Source organism: Salvelinus fontinalis, chromosome 9 (genome assembly GCF_029448725.1).
Source record: "Salvelinus fontinalis isolate EN_2023a chromosome 9, ASM2944872v1, whole genome shotgun sequence".
NCBI classification, from domain to species: Eukaryota; Metazoa; Chordata; class Actinopteri; order Salmoniformes; family Salmonidae; genus Salvelinus; species Salvelinus fontinalis.
Genome location: NC_074673.1, coordinates 13,537,096 through 13,557,992, shown reverse-complemented (window position 1 = coordinate 13,557,992; position 20,897 = coordinate 13,537,096). Strand labels below are relative to the sequence as shown.

Here is a 20,897-nt window from a genome sequence, read left to right as displayed (position 1 = left end):
TTCCCCCCCATTTATCTTCAGAGTTTGTACAGTTAGGTGACATAAACTGGGATATGCTTAACACCCCGGCCGTCCTACAATCTAAGCTTGATGCCCTCAATCTTACACAAATCATCAAGGAACCTACCAGGTGCAACCGTAAATCTGTAAACACGGGCACCCTCATAGATATCATCCTGACCAACTTTCCCTCTAAATACACCTCTGCTGTCTTCAACCAGGATCTCAGCGATCACTGCCTCATTGCCTGCGTCCATAATTGGTCCGCAGTCAAACGACCACTATACACAGTCAGTTTGAAAAAGCTAGCCTTTGCTTTCCTAACAGATATGTGCATCTTGTAGCACAAATTCCCAAAAGTTTTGGGACACTAAAGTCCATGGAGAATAAGAGCACCTCCTCCCAGCTGCTCACTGGACTGAGGCTAGGAAACACTGTCACCACCAATAAATCTACGATAATCAAGAATTTCAATAAGCATTTTCTACAGCTTGCCATGCTTTCCACCTGGCTACCCATACCCTGGCCAACGGCTCTGGACCCCTACAAATCAGCTGGGCTAGAGAATCTGGACCCTCTTTCTAAAATGATCTCCCGCAATTGTTGCAACACCTATTACTAGCCTGTTCATCCTCTTTTTTCTATCGTCTGAGGTCACCAAAGATTGGAAACTCTAGACCCAAACTGCTACAGACCCATATCTATCCTGCCCTGCCTTTCTAAAGTCTTCGAAAGCCAAGTTAACAAATAGATCACCGACCATTTTGAATCCCACCGTACCTTCTCCGCTATGCAATCTGGTTTCCGAGCTGGTCATCGGTGCACCTCAGCCACGCTCAAGGTCCTAAACGATATCATAACCGCCATTGATAAAAGACAGTACTGTGCAGCCGTCTTCATTGACCTGGCAAAGGCTTTCGACTCTGTCAATCACCGCATTCTTATCGGGAGCCTCAATAGCCTTGGTGAACCAGGCGAGGCAGTAATTTGAGAAACCAAAACCTTCTCAGATAGAGTTCAGTGTGTCAAATCGGAGGGCCTGTTATCCGGAACTCTGGCAGTCTCTATGGGGTGCCACAGGGTTCATTTCTCGGGCCAACTCTTTTCTCTGTATATATCAATGATGTCGCTCTTGCTGCTGGTGATTCTCTAATCCACCTCTACGCAGATGACACCATTCTGTATACCTCTGGCCCTTCTTTGGAAACTGTTAACAAACCTCCAAACGTGCTTCAATGCCATACAACACTCCTTCCGTGGCCTCCAACTGCTCTTAAAATGCTAGTAAAACTAAATGCATGCTCTTCAATCGATCGCTGCCCACACCCCGACTAGCATCACTACTTTGGACGGTTCTAACTTAGAATATGTGGACTACTACAAATACCTAGGTGTCTGGTTAAACTGTAAACTCTCCTTCCAGACTCACGATAAGCATCTCCAATCCAAAATTAAATCTAGAATAGGCTTCCTATTTCGCAACAGAGCCTCCTTCACTCATGCTGCTAAACATACCCTCGTTAAACTGACAATTCAACGGCTCAGACACGAGAGATATGTGGCAGGGTCTACAGTCAATCACGGACTATAAAAGGAAAACCAGCCCCGTCGCAGACCAGGATGTCTTGCTCCCAGACCAACTAAACAACTTATTTGCACGCTTTGAGGACAACACAGTGCCACTGACACGGCCCGCTAACAAAACCTGCGGGCTCTCCTTCACTGCAGCCGACGTGAGCAAAACATTTAAACGTGTCAACCCTCGCAAGGCTGCAGGCCCAGACGGCATCCCCAGCAGCGTCCTCAGAGCATGCGCAGACCAGCTGGCTGGTATGTTTACAGACATATTCAATCAATCCTTATCCCAGTCTGTTGTCCCCACATGCTTCAAGAGGGCCACCATTGTACCCTAGACCCACTCCAATTTGCTTACCGCCCCAATAGGTCCACAGACAACGCAATCGCAATCACACTGCACACTGCCCTAACCCATCTGGACAAGAGGAATACCTATGTGAGAATGCTGTTCATCGACTACAGCTCAGCATTTAACACCATAGTACCCTCCAAACTCGTCATCAAGCTCGAGACCCTGGGTCTCGACCCCGCCCTGTGCAACTGGGTCCTGGACTTCCTGACGGGCCGCCCCCAGGTGGTGAGGGTAGGAAACATTTCCACCCCGCTGATCCTCAACACTGGGTCCCCACAAGGGTGCGTTCTCAGCTCTCTCCTGTACTCCCTGTTTACCCACGACTGCGTGGCCATGCACGCCTCCAACTCAATCATCAAGTTTGCAGACAACACTACAGTTGTAGGCCTGTTTACCAACAACGACGAGACGGCCTCCAGGGAGGAGGTGAGGGCCCTCGGAGTGTGGTGTCAGGAAAATAACCTCACACTCAACGTCAACAAAACAAAGGAGATGATCATGGACTTCAGGAAACAGCAGAAAGAGCACACCCTATCAACGGGACAGTAGTGGAGAGGGTAGAAAGTTTTATGTTCCTCGGCGTACACATCACGGACAAACTGAAATGTTCCACCCACACAGAAAGCGTGGTGAAGAAGGCGTAACAACCCCTCTTCAACCTCAGGAGGCTGAAGAAATTTGGCTTGTCACCAAAAACACTCAAACAGATGCACAATCGAGAGCATCCTGTCGGGCTGTATCACCGCCTGGTACGGAAACTGCTCCGCCCATAACCGTAAGGCTCTCCGGAGGGGAGTGAAGTCTGCACAACGCATCACCGGGGGAAAACTACCTGCCCTCCAGGACACCTACACCACCCGATGTCACAGGAAGGCCATAAAGATCATCAAGGACAACAACCACCCGAGCCACTGCCTGTTCACCCCGCTATCATCCTGAAGGTGAGGTCAGTACAGCTGCATCAAAGCTGGGACTGAGAGACTGAAAAACAGCTTCTATCTCAAGGCCATCAGACTGTTAAACAGCCATCACTAACATTGAGTGGCTGCTGCCAACATACTGACTCAACTCCAGCCACTGGAAAAATATATGTAATAAATGTAGCACTAGCCACTTTAAACAATGCCACTTCATTTAATGTTTACATCCCCTACATTACTCATCTCATATGTATATACTGTACTCTATACCATCCACTGCATCTTGCCTATGCCATTCTATACCATCGCTCATTCATATATTTTTTATGTACATATTCTTATTCATTCCTTTACACTTGTGTGTATAAGGTAATTGTTGTGAAATTGTTAGGTTAAGGTAATTGTTGTGAAATTGTTAGGTTAGATTACTCGTTGGATATTACTGCATTGTCGGAACGAGAAGCACAAGCATTTCGCTACACTCGCATTAACATCTGCTAACCATGTGTATGTGACAAATAAAATTTGATTTGATTTATCCTACCGATCCTTGACTTTAGCGATGTCATTAACAACATGAGACATCTCCCTCACTAACTTTAAGCATCAGCTGTCAGAGCAGCTTACTGATCACTGCACCTGTACACAGCCCATCTGTAAATAGCCCACCCAACTACCTCATCGCCATATTGTTATTTATTTTTGCTCTTCTGCACCCCAGTATCCCTACTTGAACATCATCATCTGCACATCTATCACTTCAATGTTAATGCTAAATTGTAATTATTTCGCCACAATGGCCTATTTATTACATTACCTCCCTAATCTTACTACATTTGCACACACTGTATATAGATTTTTATATTGTGTTATTGACTGTACGTTTATTTATCCCATGTGTAACTCTGTTGTTGTTTGTGCCGCACTGCTTTGCTTTATCTTGGCCAGGTCGCAGTTGTAAATGAGAACTTGTTCTCAACTGGCCTACCTGGTTAAATAAAATACATTTAAAAAAATACTGGTAGTCATGTTAGCATTCTAATATATAGCCTCATTATTGTATTGTGTTATTTTTTTATCTATTTTTTTTTACTTTAGTAAATATTTTCATAACTCTTTCTTGAACTGCATTGTTGGTTAACGGGTGCAAATAAGCATTTCACGGTAAGGTCTACCCTGGTTGTATTCGGCGCATATGACAAATAATATTTGATTTGAATATCATATGGTTAGTAGTTTTCATGCCAAAGCTGGATACTGAGGCAGAGATGAATCAACACATTACACATTCTGTCTTTATCTACAGGTCACATTTACAGGCCTTGTCTCAGGATGGTAAGTTGGTGGTTGAAGATATCCCTCTAGTGGTGTGGGGGCTGTGCTCTGGCAAAGTGGGTGGGGTTATATCCTGCCTGTTTGGCCCTGTCCATGGGTATCATCGGATGAGGCCACAGTGTCTCCTGACCCCTCCTGTCTCAGCCTCCAGTATTTATGCTGCAGTAGTTTATGTGTCGGTGGGCTAGGGTCAGTCTGTTATATCTGGAGTATTTCTCCGGTCTTATCCGGTGTCCTGTGTGAATTTAAGTATGCTCTCTCTAATTCTCTCTTTCCTTCTCACGGAGGACCTGAGCCCTAGGACCATGCCTCAGGACTACCTGGCATGATGACTCCTTGCTGTCCCCAGTCCACCTGGCCGTGCTGCTGCTCCAGTTTCAACTGTTCTGCCTGCGGCTATGGAACCCTGACCTGTTCACCGGACGTGCTACCTGACCCAGACCTGCTGTTTTCAACTCTCTAGAGACAGCTGGAGTGGTAGAGATACTCTCAATGATCGGCTATGAAAAGTGACATTTACTCCTGAGGTGTAGACCTGTTGCACCCTCTACAACCACTGTGATTATTATTATTTGACCCTGCTAGTCATTTATGAACATTTGAACATCTTGGCCATGTTCTGTTATAATCTCCACCCGGCACAGCCAGAAGAGGACTGGCCACCCCTCATAGCCTGGTTCCTCTCTAGGTTTCTTCCTAGGTTTTGGCCTTTCTAGGGAGTTTTTCCTAGCCACCGTGCTTCTACACCTGCATTGCTTGCTGTTTGGGGTTTTAGGCTGGGTTTCTGTACAGCACTTTGATATATCAGCTGACGTAAGAAGGGCTATATAAGTACATTTGATTTGATCCACCACTAAAGGCTAGAACACACCAATAGCGCTCGAGCCGAGAGTATTTGCGAACAGAGTACTAACCGCGAGAAAATATCAGCCATCACAGATGTCAACAGCGCGCTTAATGATCGGTAGACGAAACGGGAGATTCACATTCGGTGTGATGTGTGCAGCCCTTTAAAATGCATGGACTCACACAAATCATACACAAGGACGCCATTATAAGATTCGTTTTCTTGGTCTATAAAGTATCTCAGTGGAGTGGTTCAGTCTAGTCTCAGACTTGTGTGGCTGTGGCCGGCTCACACTACATCCTGTCAAAACCAACACAAAGCACCTTCAGCCTTCTTTGTTGCTCTGTACATCCACCAGTTCTAAGAGTATTTCTCCTAGTAACCTCTACATAGAGTGGGGGGCAAAAGGCCATCGGAATGAAACCAGGTAAGAGGACGGGAGGTCAAAACCCAAACCTAATACATTTCTAGTTTTAATGTCACATGCACAAGGACAGCAAAATGCCTTTCTTGCAAGTTCCAAACCCAACAATACAGTAATCAATATCACTGTAGTAAAATAACAAAGTAGAACAAAAACATGAGAAATAAAAATAGGAAAAAGTAAGAAGCTATATACAGGGTCAGTTCCAATACCATATTTCCAATGTGCAGGAATACTGGAGGCAGATATGTAGAGGGGTAAGGTGACTAGGCATCAGGATATATGATAAACAGAGCAGCAGCATAATGATGATTGTATGCGAGTGTGTGAGCGCACGTGTGGAGTCAGTGTAAATGTGTGCGCATGTTAAATGTGTTGAGTGTCAGTGTGATTAAGTATGTAGAGTCCTGTGAGTATGCATAGAGAGTGCAAAAATACAAATACAATTTAAGAGTCAGCTCAGATAGTCCATGTATCCATTCTGTTAGCTACCCAACTGCCAGGTCAATGACCTCCTCCCTGACCCTTGTGTGTGTGTGTGTGTGTGTGTGTGTGTGTGTGTGTGTGTGTGTGTGTGTGTGTGTGTGTGTGTGTGTGTTGGTGGGAGATGGGCGATGCAGGGGAAGGGAGGGGATAGCCACAAATAGAACAATGCGACAGATATTTCACCAGATGTATAAATGTGAAGCATCCACTTGGCGTTTCCAAGCCCAGTGGCCGGCAGCGGGAGAAGATGGAACCAGACGGATTTTGGCCGACATTCTGCAAATGTTCTCACCGATGAAACATTTAATCTCAACAGTTTTCTGTTCCCAAAACTAGAATATGTTACAAACAGAGTGGATAAAGTTTTGTAGACTTTACCCTTTGCCAAAGTTTAAAAAAATGGCATTGTTTAGGAGTGCATAGGCGAATTGAGTTATTGCACACGCGCACTTCAGAGTAGGCTTTCCCTAACAGAAATATGCAAATGTTTTGCCAGAACAGGCCAATAGGATCACGGTAGCTCGTGCTTGGCTCTGCCCACCTCCTTGCTTGTTCTGCCCACTATGACTCATCTGTTCCCATTGGAAACGGCGGGCTGTGGTCCATCTTTGGGATAGCTGTCCTAACATGAGCTCTGTAAGTGTGGAGGTAACGGTGGACTTACATGTCTGGAGGGGATACGTTGTTTCTGGTTACACTGACTGGGGTCGAATACACCCGTTTACAGGCTAAGCACTGTATTTTGTTGTGACTGAGTGTGTGGGAAGTTGTGTCTGCTGTGTAAGTCTAGTTATTTGTGTCTGCAATGCTGTGCACGTAGTCTGTTGGAGATAGTTTTTGAAGTCTGTATGGAGTTATTGCAGTCCGTTTGTAGTTCATGCTAGTCAGAGTTATTTGGTTCAAAAACACAAGTAAAGTGAGGTGTCTGTATTTATTATGTATCCCCATTGGTTCCTGCCAAGGCAGCACCTACTGTTCCTGGGGTCCAGTTAAATTAAGGCCGTTTATAAAATGTTAAACATTATTCACAACACATGAAGTATGTGCTCTAAGTATGTTGCATCTGACGTTTTGGAAGTGTAATGACATTGGTCTGAATGTAGGTTCAGTCATAGTTTGACACTGCACTGGAGGTTGGTGGTGCCTTAATTGGGGAGAACAATCTTGTGGTAATGGCTGGAGCAGAATTAGTGGAATGGTATCAAATACATCAAACACCTGGAAACCATGTAAGTCCACCGTTACCTCCACACTTACAGAGCTCATGTTAGGACAGCTATCCCAAAGATGGACCACAGCCCGCCGTTTCCAATGGGAACAGATGAGTCATAGTGGGCAGAACAAGCAAGGAGGTGGGCAGAGCCAAGCACGAGCTAGCGTGATCCTATTGGCCTGTTCTGGCAAAACATTTGCATATTTCTGTTAGGGAAAGCCTACTCTGAAGTGCCTTAATTGGGGAGAACAATCTTGTGGTAATGGCTGGAGCAGAATTAGTGGAATGGTATCAAATACATCAAACACATGGTTTCCAGGTGTTTGATGCCATTCCATATATTCGTTCCGGCCATTATTATGAGCCGTTCTCCCTTCAGGCACTGAAAAGTCTAAGCACAAACCTAACCAGGTCCCCTGCTGTTGTTAGCTATGTGACAATGGAAGAAACCATGCTCACCACCACAAAGCAATCGTCATAGGAATGCAAATGAGGGAGAGGTTGACCCACAGTCCACCAGCAGCAGGTGGACAAAAGACTCCTGAAACACGATCAATATACAGTGGACCTACAGGAGTCATCTCTCCTCAGCAGGAACACTCACACATAATACAATCTTTATCTGGAACTAGAACCTAAAAAATAAAAACTACAAAGTTAAGTATATTTCAGTGTACGTAGACCAAGGCTCTCCAACCTTGTTTCTGGAGAGGTACCCTCCTGTAGGTTCACTCCAACCCTGTTCCTGGAGAGCTACCCTCCTGTAGGTTCACTCCAACCCTTTTCCTGGAGAGCTACCCTCCTGTAGGTTCACTCCAACCCTTTTCCTGGAGCTACCCTCCTGTAGGTTCACTCCAACCCCAGTTGCAACTAACCTGATTCAGCTTATCAACCAGCTAATTATAAGAAGCAGGTGCGTTAGATCAGGGTTGGAGTGAAAACCTACAGGATGGTAGTTCTCCAGGAACAGGGTTAGAGTGAAAACCTACAGGATGGTAGTTCTCCAGGAACAGGATTGGAGTGAAAACCTACAGGATGGTAGTTCTCCAGGAACAGGGTTGGAGTGAAAACCTACAGGATGGTAGTTCTCCAGGAACAGGGTTGGAGTGAAAACCTACAGGATGGTAGTTCTCCAGGAACAGGGTTAGAGTGAAAACCTACAGGATGGTAGTTCTCCAGGAACAGGGTTGGAGTGAAAACCTACAGGATGGTAGTTCTCCAGGAACAGGGTTAGAGTGAAAACCAACAGGACGGTAGATCTACAGGAACAGGGTTGGAGTGAAAACCTACAGGACGGTAGTTCTCCAGGAACAGGGTTGGAGTGAAAACCTACAGGATGGTAGTTCTCCAGGAACAGGGTTAGAGTGAAAACCTACAGGATGGTAGTTCTCCAGGAACAGGGTTGGAGTGAAAACCTACAGGATGGTAGTTCTCCAGTAACAAGGTTGGAGGGAAAACCTACAGGATGGTAGTTCTCCAGGAACAGGGTTAGAGTGAAAACCTACAGGATGGTAGTTCTCCAGGAACAGGGTTGGAGTGAAAACCTACAGGATGGTAGTTCTCCAGGAACAGGGTTAGAGTGAAAACCTACAGGATGGTAGTTCTCCAGGAACAGGGTTGGAGTGAAAACCTACAGGATGGTAGTTCTCCAGGAACAGGATTGGAGTGAAAACCTACAGGATGGTAGTTCTCCAGGAACAGGGTTGGAGTGAAAACCTACAGGATGGTAGTTCTCCAGGAACAAGGTTGGAGGGAAAACCTACAGGATGGTAGTTCTCCAGGAACAGGGTTAGAGTGAAAACCTACAGGATGGTAGTTCTCCAGGAACAGGGTTAGAGTGAAAACCTACAGGATGGTAGTTCTCCAGGAACAGGGTTGGAGTGAAAACCTACAGGATGGTAGTTCTCCAGGAACAGGGTTGGAGTGAAAACCTACAGGATGGTAGTTCTCCAGGAACAAGGTTGGAGGGAAAACCTACAGGATGGTAGTTCTCCAGGAACAAGGTTGGAGGGAAAACCTACAGGATGGTAGTTCTCCAGGAACAGGGTTAGAGAGCCCTGATGTAGACAGCTGGCTGACTAAACCGACTATGCTTTAGAGCTGGGCAACATGGACAAAAATCCATATAGCAATAAATTGCCTGAATTGATTCAATAACGATAGAATGATAAGATTTATAATAATGTGCACCACAGTTTATTTTATTATCCTTTAAAACTACCAGTTTGATGGTTGTAGCAATCAATTGTCCCATGAACAAATCACCCATATTAGAAACCTGATTTCATTTCAAACTTCACATTTCTCTAGTATAGGCTACTTAACGTAATGGACGATATCAGATAAATGCCTCCGATAGGTGATCGGTATGGTCTGTGTCGATCATTTTCGGTCTATCGTCCCAGCTCTACTCTGCTTTGTGACACTACCCAGATAGACTAAGCATTGTAGTAGCAGTTGATCAATAGGGGCAGGTAATGGTCCTACGGTTATGCACCTTTTGGCTACAGACCTACACTAAGTTCTTCTGGAAAACAGCAGGTCAGGTCAGTACGATCTTTGGGGTCCTGTTCCGCAGGTGACTAACAGTTGAAATCAAATTTCCAGATAGATAACAGAACATCCTTATCCACTTAACAGTCATACATTCTGTAAAATGAAAATATTAAATTCATTTGATATGAAGAAGCAGCATTTTGATGCACGACTGAGTACTCCACTCCTCTGTTTAGAAGTCAGGGAAGCCGGTAACAGAAAAGGACTCGTTGCTGGACTGTTGCATGCAATCTCTAATCTAAATTTCAGGAGAGAAAAATTAAGTATCCTAAATTTGTCTCTGTGCGGCCACAACAGTTTCTATTAGATCAGAGTGGATATTCCTCGTGACAGAGGGGGAAGGAGACTAGATTGAACAGCGGACCACCTGAAGATCATGGTGACAGCTCCTCAAAATGGGGGTGAGGGGGGTGAGGGGGTACAGTCTACAGTGAGGAGCCCACCCACACAAAACTCATCCAGACACTGGTGCTATCTAGCTAGCCTAAGATAGAGATCATAGCATAGCCTACATGCTATGTTTTTGCATGTGGGAACGCTACATTCACCCCTCTCAAAACGCACCCAAACATTGGTGCCATCACAGAGCCTCACTAGCAGTAGCATCTTTATGCCTTAGCTCAGCATGTGTAAATGCTACATGCTACACCCACCCCCCTCAATGTCTCCTGACTGAGCAGGAGAGAGATTGAGACAGAACTGCCTGCAATGGCAGGAGGTTGCTGAAAGCAAACTGTAGAAAATCATGGTATATCCATCTATAACAAAAAACAATGTCACGTGGAATGCACGCACACACAACATGCACAGAGAGAGAGCGAGAAGGAGACAGTAATGGTGTATATTTCAGTCTAGCTAGCAAAGCCATTCCATTTAGAAAGGTGAAAAGAGAATATACACGGCATAACAGGATAAGTCTGGGATAAACATGGTGACGTGCGGGAATACCGAGGAATGGTGAGGAAAAGGAGGAATAAAGGGGAGGGAAGGCAAAGGAAGGGATTGACAGAGGAGAGATGGATATTTGTATAACGACCAGCTATCATTGGCCCTTTATGCAAAATGGTAGATCCCAGCTTTCTTGCCGAGCAATCTGCCACCAGGAAACATGGAGAACAACAGAAAGGTCAGAGAGAGGGGAAAAAGAGAGGGATGGAGAGAGGAGAGCGAGAGCCCAGAAGGACGGGAGCAGACACTGTTACACCAGACAACAACACATCACATAGAGAGAAAGACAAATGAGGCTGGAGGATGGCGGTACGGTACTTACATGAGGACTCTGTGCCAAACATGGCTGGGTCGGGAACTGCGATGGAGATAGAGGAGAGAGGGGAAAAGGGGGCCAGAGAGAGGGGGGGGGGGGGGGAGGGGTTGAGCAGGCAGCTACACAGAGGGGGTCATCAAAGCACACAGTGCAGCCAGCCAGCTGGCTCTCGCTCTCAGACGCCCAGATGCTCCGCTCACTCAGTTGGCGCTCCCTTTGCCGCTAAACGGGCTTCCTCCACATACACACACTGCTCACAACACACACACGGTTCAGCTGCCGAACGGGGGCCTCACGAGAGGGAAGAGAAACTCTCCTTCTCCACTGAAAAGGTGTATTTTAAAATCCAGACTCAGAAGTAGCAGCCTGTCTGCTGTAGCTACGTTAGCTCTTGCTTTCCTCTCCTCCTCTGTTTATTTATCTCTCTGGACTGCCCCTGGGGAAAAAGCTGAAAGCAGATACTGCAATCCTGGAGCCATGGTAGGCAGCCCGATGGGTAAGACAATAGCTATGCAAACAGAGAGTGACGTCAGGAGCCCTGCGAAACACTAACAGACTGGAGAGAGGGAGAAGGGGAGAAGGGGAGGGAGATATGGACGGAGGGAGAGAGGAGGAAAGGGGGGCGCTGGAGTTTGCAAGCGGGACTGGGAACAGGCCAATCATTTACACTTTTAGCAGACGCTCTTATCCAGAGTGACTTACAATTAGCTCATTCATCTTAACTAGGTAAGACAACCACATCACAGTAGTAGCAAGCAATGTTCTTTCAATAAAGTAGTTAGCAGCAAAGTCAGTGCTAGACAACTATTCTTTATTTTGGGGGTGGATATGTTTCTGATTGGACACATTCAAAATGGCGGTTGTCTATTATGGCCCCCCAAACCCCCCCGGAGAGCTGTAGGAAGTAAAAAAAAGGCAGTGGCTCAGGTGGTTGATGTCCTGGTTGAACTTTTTGGCCTTCCTGTGACATCGGGCGCTGTTAGGTGTCCTGGAGGGCAGGCAGTGTGCCCCCGGTCCCGGTGATGCATTGGGCAGACCGACAGGATGCTCTCAATTGTGCATCTGTAAAAGTTTGTGAGGGTTTTAGTGGCCAAGCAGAATTTCATCAGCCTCCTGAGGTTGAGGAGGCGCTGTTGCGTCGCCTTCACCACACTGTCTGTGTGGGTGGACCATTTCATATTGTCAGTGATATGTACGCAGAGGAACGCAGAGGCTTTCCACCTTCTTCACTGCTGTCCCGTCAATGTGGATAGGGGCATGCTCCCTCTGCTGTTTCCTGAAGTCCACAATCAGCTCCTTCGTTTTGTTGACGTTGAGGGAGAGGTCGTTTTCCTCGAATCACTCCACCACCACTCATGAATTATGTTAAGTTTTTGTTTTGACGGGTTGTAAGGAAATAAAAAGCTGTAAAAATGACCCAACATGTTTCTGATAAGATTTCAGTTCGCCTTGGATGGATATTTTGTGTGGTTGAAATACTATCATCTTTTATGATGCTGATAAAGATAGATACAGTCTGTAGAAGTGCTAACTGAGCGTTCAGATTCTCTCAAGATGCTGAAAGAAAAAAATCATATTTCTCCACTCCTACTTCCATGTCAAAATATTGCCCACATTTGGTGTATCATTTTAAGCTACTGCAAGAAATGATTCATTCTGCAGTAGTTCATAAATATTAAGGCTATGTGAACGGTTATAAACCTGCAGCGAGTGTCCAGATTTCAGTTTCCAGTATCTGATCAGTAGGTTACACTTCCCTTGAACTTCCCTATTTGAAGTCCCCTTCTTGTGACTAGAATTTGTATAGCGCCTCACAATCATCACACAACATAGCCAGCATAGCTATCATCCTCTTTTACCACTTCACAAAATCATTTCCAAGCATTACTTTTCTGTCCCTCCCTTCTCTTTCAACTTTCCATTTCACCGTTTTTCTCTTATTGAATTAAACTCTGACATTGTCTTTTTTGCCTCCATGGATTGACCTGAACTTTATCTGCCCATTCCCAAAAGCATTTCAAATCAAATAAAATGTTATTGGTCACATACACATGGTTAGCAGATGTTAATGTGAGTGTAGCGAAATGCTTGTGCTTCTAGTTCCGACCGTGCAGTAATATCTAACAAGTAATCTAACAATTTCACAATAACTACCTTATACACACACAAGTGTAAAGGAATGATTGAGAATATGTACATATAAATATATGGATGAGCGATGGCCGAACGGCATAGGCAAGATGCAGTAGATGGTATAGAGTACAGTATTTACATATGAGATGAGTAATGTAGGGTATGTAAACATTATATAAAGTGGCATTGTTTAACTTCTCTAGGGTAGGGGGCAGCATTCGGAATTTTGGATGAAAAGCATGCCCAAATTAAACTGCCTGCTTCTCGGGCCCAGAAGATATGATATGCATATAACTGGCAGATTTGGATAGAAAACACTCAAAAGTTTCCAAAACTGTTAAAATAGTGTCTGTGAGTATAACAGAACTGATTTGGCAGGCGAAAACCTGAGAAAAATCAATTCGGGAAGTATTTATTTAGTTGGTTTTGTAGTTTTCTATTCAATGCCATTACAGTTTCCATTGACTTAGGACTCAAATTGCAGTTCCTACGCCTTCCACTATATGTCAACAGTCTTTATAAATTGTTTCAGGCTTGTATTCTGAAAAATGAGGAAGTAAGAGCAGTCTGAATGAGTGGACCCTAAAGTGTCACAGAGCTTTTTCATGCGCACGACAGAGAGATTGCCTATCTTGTTAACCTTTTATATTGACAACGTTATTGTCCGGTTGAAATATTATCGATTATTTAGGCTAAAAACAACCTGAGGATTGAATATAAACATCGTTTGACATGTTTCTATGAACTTTACGGATACAATTTGGATTTTTTTGTCTGCCTGTTTTGACTGCGTTTGAGCCCGTGGATTACTGAAGAAAACGCGCAAACAAAACTGGGGTTTTTGGATATAAAGAGACTTTATCGAACAAAAGGAACATTTATTGAGAAAATGAATGTCTGCTGAGTGCAACCATATGAAGATCATCAAAGGGATTAATTTCATCTCTATTTCTGACTTGTGTAACTCTTCTACTTGGCTGGTTAGTGTTTGTAATGATTTGTCTGCTGGGCTATGTTCTCAAATAATCGTAAGGTATGCTTTCGCCGTAAAGCATTTTTTTAAATCTGACACCGTGGTTGGATTCACAAGAAGTTAATCTTTAAACCTATGTAAAATATGTTTTGTTTTCTGAATTTTTATAATGAGTATTTCTGTATTTGAATTTTCGCCCAGCAGTTTCACTGGCTGTTGAAGAGGTGGGACGCTAACGTCTCACGTAGCCAAGAGAGGTTAAGTGACTTGTACTACATCCAATTATTAATTATTAAAGTGGCTAGAGATTGAGTCTGTATGTTGGCAGCAGCCACTCAATGTTAGTGATGGCTGTTTAACAGTCTGATGGCCTTGAGATAGAAGCTGTTTTTCAGTCTCTCGGTCCCTGCTTTGATGCACCTGTACTGACCTCGCCTTCTGGATGATAGCTGGGTGAACAGGCAGTGGCTCGGGTGGTTGTTGTCCTTGATGATCTTTTTGGCCTTCCTGTGACATCGGGTGCTGTAGGTGTCCTGGAGGGCAGGTAGTTTGCCCTCTGTGATGCGTTGTGCAGACCTCACTACCCTCTGGAGAGCCTTAGGGTTGTGGGCGGAGCAGTTGCCGTACCAGGTGGTGATACAGCCCGACAGGATGCTCTCGATTGTGCATTTGTAAAAGTTTGTGAGTGTTTTTGGTGACAAGCCAAATTTCTTCAGCCTCCTGAGGTTGAAGAGGCGCTGTTACGCCTTCTTCACCACGCTTTCTGTGTGGGTGGACCATTTCAGTTTGTCCGTGATGTGTACGCTGAGGAACTTAAAAACTTTCCACCCTCTCCACTACTGTCCCGTCGATGTGGATAGGGGGGTGCTCCCTCTACTGTTTCCTGAAGTCCACGATCATCTCCTTTGTTTTGTTGACGTTGAGTGTGAGGTTATTTTCCTGACACCACACTCCGAGGGCCCTCACCTCCTCCCTGTAGGCCGTCTCGTCGTTGTTGGTAATCAAGCCTACCACTGTAGTGTTGTCTGCAAACTTGATGATTGAGTTGGAGGCGTGCATGGCCACGCAGTCGTGGGTGAACAGGGAGTACAGGAGAGGGCTGAGAACACACCCTTGTGGTGCCCCAGTGTTGAGGATCAACGGGGTGGAGATGTTTCCTACCCTCACCACCTGGGGGGCGGCCCGTCAGAAAGTCCAGGACCCAGTTGCACAGTGCGGGGTCGAGACCCAGGAGGGTAGAGGGTGCGAGTTTGGAGGGTACTATGGTGTTGAATGCTGAGCTGTAATCGATGAACAGCATTCTCACATAGGTATTCCTCTTGTCCAGATGGGTTAGGGCAGTGTGCAGTGTGATTGCAATTGCGTCGTTTGTGGACCTATTGGGGCGGTAAGCAAATTGGAGTGGGTCTAGGGTGGAAGTGATATGATCCTTGACTATTCTTTCAAAGCACTTCATGATGACGGAAGTGAGTGCTACTCACTTCCGTCATCATGATAGTCATTTAGCTCAGTTACCTTAGCTTTCTTGGGAACAGGAACAATGGTGGCCCTCTTGAAGAATGTGGGAACAGCAGACTGGGATAAGGATTGATTGAATATGTGGGTAAACACACCAGCCAGCTGGTCTGCGCATGCTCTGAGGACGTGGCTAGGGATGCCGTCTGGGCCGGCAGCCTTGCGAGGGTTAACACGGTTAAATGTTTTACTTACATTGGCTGCGATGAAGGAGAGCCTGCAGGTTTTGGTAGCGGGCCGTGTCAGTGGCACTGTATTGTCCTCAAAGCGAGCAAAGAAGTTGTTTAGTTGGTCTGGGAGCAAGACATCGTTGTCCGTGACGAGGCTGGTTTTCTTTTTGTAGTCTGTGATTGACTGTAGACCCTGCCACATACCTCTTGTGTCTGAGCCGTTGAATTGCTACTCTACTTTGTCTTTATACTGACGCTTAGCTTGTTTGATTGCATTGCGGAGGGAACAGCTATACTGTTTGTATTCAGTCATGTTTCTGGTCACCTTGCCCTGATTTAAAGCAGTGGTTCGCGCTTTCAGTTATGAGCGAATGCTGACATCAATCCACGGTTTCTGGTTGGGGAAGGTTTAAATATTCACCGTGGGTACCACATCACCGATGCACTTGCTAATAAACTCGCTCACCGAATCAGCGTATCAATGGAATTGTCCGATGCTTTCCGGGAACATATCCCAGTCCACGTGATTGAAGAAACCTTGAAGCGTGGAATCAGATTGGCCAGACCAGCGTTGAACAGACCTGAGCACGGGTGTTTCCTGTTTTAGTTTCTGTCTATAGGCTGGGAGCAACAAAATGAAGTCATGGTCAGATTTGCCAAAGGGAGGGCGAGCTTTGTATGCGTTGCGGAAATTAGAGTAGCAATGATCTAGAGTTTTACCAGCCCTGTCCGCGCATTCAATATGTTGATAAAATTTAGGGAGACTTGTTTTCAGATTAGTCTTGTTAAAATCCCCAGCTACAATAAATGCAGCCTCAGGATATGTGGTTTCCAGTTTCTTTCAGGGCCGTCGAGGTGTCTGCTTGGGGGGGCTATACACGGCTGTGATTATAATCGAAGAGAATTCTCTTGTTAGATAATGGGGTCGGCATTTGATCGTAAGGAATTCTAGGTCAGGTGAACAAAAGGACTTGAGTTCCTTTATGTTGTTATGTTCACACCACAAATCGTTAATCATAAGGCATACACCCCCGCCCTTCTTACCAGAGAGACGTTTGTTTCTGTCGGCGCAATGTGTGAAGAAACCGGGTGGCTGTACCGACTGACAACGTATCCCGAGTGAGCCATGTTTGCGTGAAACAAAGAATGTTAGAATTTCTGATGTCTCTCTGGAAGGGAACCCTTGCTCAAATTTCATCCTCCTTGTTGTCAAGAGACTGGACATTGGTGAGTAGTATTGTAAGGGGTGCGTACTGGCAGCAGAGAAGCCAGGGACAGGAGAGCAAAAACTCTGTTACAACGAAGCAGTTTAATAAATAAAACCCACCGGAATCAGAACAAACAATCAATGGGTACAAAACCCGTCGCACACCAGATAAGTCCAACACATCCTCGACCAGAACCCAGCACCTCTCCTCCGGACCGTACCCCTCCCACTCCATGAGATACTGAAGGCCCCTTGCCCGACGCCTCGAATCCAGTATGGAGCGAACGGAGTATGCCGGGGCCCCCTCGATGTCCAGAGGGGGCGGAGGAACCTCCCGCACCTCAGACTCCTGAAGCGGGCCAGCCACCACTGGCCTGAGGAGAGACACATGGAACGAGGGGTTAATACGGTAATCGGGGGGAAGCTGTAACCTATAACAAACCTTGTTCACTCTCCTCAGGACTTTAAACGGCCCCACAAACCGCTGACCCAGCTTCCGGCAGGGCAGGCGGAGGGGCAGGTTTCGGGTCGAGAGCCAGACCCGGTCCCCCGGTGCGAGCACCAGGGCCTCACTGCGGTGATGGTCTGCGTTCTTTTTTTGGCACAGCACGGCCCGCTGAAGGTGAACACGGGCAGCTTTCCATGTCGCCCACTCCCCCGGCCAGTCCTGGCAATAAGACCGCAGACCACATGCCCACATCCTGGTTTACTCTCTCCACCTGCCCATTATTCTCGGGGTGAAACCCCAAAGTAAGGCTGATCGAGACCCCCAGACGTTCCATGAACGCCTTCCAGACCCTAGACGTGAACTGGGGACCTCGATCAGACACTATATCCTCAGGCACCCCGTAGTGCCGGAAGATGTGAGTAAACAAGGCCTCCGCAGCCTGTAGGGCAGTAGGGAGACCGGGCAGAGGGAGTAGACGACAGGACTTAGAGAACCGATCCACAACGACCAGGATCGCGGTGTTACCCTGTGAGGGGGGAGATCGGTAAGAAAATCCACCGACAGGTGCGACCAAGGCTGTTGTGGAACGAGTAAGGGGTGTAGCTTCCCTCTAGGCAGGTGCCTAGGAGCCTTACACTGGGCGCACACCAAGCAGGAGGAAACATAAACCCTCACGTCCTTAGCCAAGGTAGGCCATCAGTACCTCCCGTTCAAACAGCGCACTGTCCGACCGATCCCAGAGGAGGGTGACGTGTGTGCCCAATAGATTAACCGGTCACGGACAGCAGACGGGACGTACAGACGCCCAGCGGGACACTGGACGGGAGTGGGCTCTGCGTCCAGCTCCCACACTACCGGCGCCACCAGGCAGGAGGCTGGGAGTATGGGAGTGGGATCCATGGGCCGCTCCTTTGTCATACAGCCGGGACAATGCGTCTGCCTTCACATTCTGGGAGCCTGGTCTGTAGGAAAGGGTGAACACAAAACGGGTGAAAAACATGGCCCACCTTGCCTGGCGAGGGTTCAGTCTCCTTGCTGCCCGGATGTACTCCAGATTGCAGTGGTCAGTCCAGATGAGAAACGGGTGTTTAACCCCCTCAAGCCAATGTCTCCACGCCTTCACAGCCAACAGCTCCCGGTCCCCCACATCATAGTGTCGCTCCGCCGGGCTGAGCTTCTTCGAGAAGGAGGCACAGGGGCGGAGCTTCGGTGGCGTACCCGATCACTGAGAGAGAGCACGGCTCCTATCCCAGCCTCGGACGCATCCACCTCCACTATGAACGCCAAAGAGGGATCCGGATGGGCCAGCATGGCAGCCGAGGTAAACAGAGCCCTCAGGTGACCAAAAGTCCTGTCCGCCTCAGCCGACCACTGCAAACTCATCGGGCCCCCCTTCAGCAGTGACGTAATGGGAGCCGCTACCTGACCAAAACCCCGGATAAACCTCCGGTAGGATTTGGCAAACCCAAGAAACCGCTGTACCTTCTTAACCGTGGTGGGAGTCGGCCAATTACGCAGGGCTACAATGCGGTCACTCTCCATCGATGATGGCTAGAAGACCGGTGACGCAGACCGCCGAACGCCGCCCGAACAAGGAGAGGAACCAACTTCGGCGGAAGTCGTGACAAGTATACTCGGGAGCGGTGGGCGATGTGCCCGTCTACGGAGCCTGACCAGAAGTCCGCTCCATCTGCTCCTTCTGCAGCACCGTTGTTTTAGGTCGCCTACAGGGATCTGATCCATTGTCCTGGGTGGTGATCCGAACAGAGGATCTGCTTCGGGAAAGTCATATTCCTGGTCGTAATGTTGGTTAGTTGACGTTGCTCTTATATCCAATAGTTCCTCCCGGCTGTATGTAATAAGACTTAAGATTTCCTGGGGTAATAATGTAAGAAATAATACGTAAAAAAAACTAAATACTGCATAGTTTCCTAAGAACGCGAAGCGAGGTGTCCATCTCTGTCGGCGCCAAACTGAGAATGGTGATTGGCGGGTAGGCTATTTGGCACGTGTACCGTTAGGCCCTAAAGCTTAGGCTTACTCACTACTGCCAGATAGCCTAAAATAATGAAAGAAAAAAACTCAATGTAGCCTATAGATATAAATTGGACAAGAATTATACATTTATTGATACATTTTTCTGTAGCTTGTGAGGTGTGGAAACATTTTGTTGCTTTTATGGATTTTGTCTTGTTGCTTTTTGTGCCATGTTGCTCTGTCTGCATGCTACGTCTTGCTTGTGCTCACTGCTCAATGATTTTCTGTATTGTTATTGTAATTGTTTTTAATAACCTGCCCAGGGACTGAGGTTGAAAATTAGCCGGCTGGCTAAAACCGTCACTTTTACTGAAACGTTGATTAATGCACTGTCCTGTAAAAATAAACTCAAACTCAAAATTATGTATTTAAGGAATTGTTCTCTTTATTCAACCCGCCCGCCACCCACCCGACCTTCAAACACACAATATTTAATGACCCTAAACCTGCGCGCACTGCGGATATAACCGTGGGACTGCGGGTTATGAGTCAACCCACGCATCACTAGTGCACGGGTGCTTCACGCTGCCACAACGTGGTAGCTACTGGACCAAAACAGCGTTGAAGTTTAGCGTTGCACTTCAACACTCCCGGTTGTTGCGGAAATTGACACACTACAACGGTTTACTTTGTACATCAATGTCATCCTGCTTAGTCTACGTTTAAACCTAACATACTGTATGACCTGTCCCATCACCTTATGCATTACAGCCCCACAGTGGCAAGAAGTGACATCCCCAAAAACACAAACTATTCAACACATACATGGCTCCTAGCCTCCCATGCATAGGCTACTTTCTGGCCATAACACTAAATAATATAAAAACAAAATAGGAATGGTTTTATAAAACTTTAACTAAAAATGGAGCTGAAAACTAACTGAAACTAAAAAAAAATCTTGAAACATATAAATAAAAACAAATATAAAAACAAAAGCATAATAACATTGGTGTGAATATGAGACAATGAGTATGTGTGTATTTAGGGGGCTATACTGGGTGTTTATGTAATAGTCAAGGGTGTTCATGATGCGTGTGTGTATTAGTAGTGGGTCTACATGTAACATGCCTACTTGCTGTCATGTCAGACAGACAGCCCTATCTGGCATTTGAATTTTTTTTTATTCCACCTTTATTTAACCAGGTAGGCTAGTTGAGAACAAGTTCTCATTTGCAACTGCGACCTGGCCAAGATAAAGCATAGCAGTGTGAACAGACAACAACACAGAGTTACACATGGAGTAAACAATAAACAAGTCAATAACATGGTAGAAAAAAGAGAATCTATATACAATATAGGACTGAGTGAGCTAGCAGCATTAGGATTAGGCCTAGCTCTGTGAGAGAGAGAGAGAGATAAAGGGAGAACGAGAGAGGGGGGAGAAAGAATAGTTTTGGCCTTGTCTCCTTTGTCCCTCACACATGGTGGCTCCCTCTCTT

General features: G+C 46.3%; 1 protein-coding gene across 1 annotated transcript in view; it reads right to left on the bottom strand.

Moving 5' to 3' along the window:
* Nucleotides 1-11,076, bottom strand: part of LOC129862100 (suppressor of tumorigenicity 7 protein homolog) — a 57,667-nt gene extending 46,591 nt beyond the window's left edge. Inside the window, exon 1 of the mRNA XM_055933450.1 lies at nucleotides 10,982-11,076. The gene's annotated coding sequence lies outside the window, so the exon portion shown is untranslated. The remainder of the gene's footprint in view (nucleotides 1-10,981) is intronic.
* Between the last annotated feature and the right edge of the window lie 9,821 nt (nucleotides 11,077-20,897).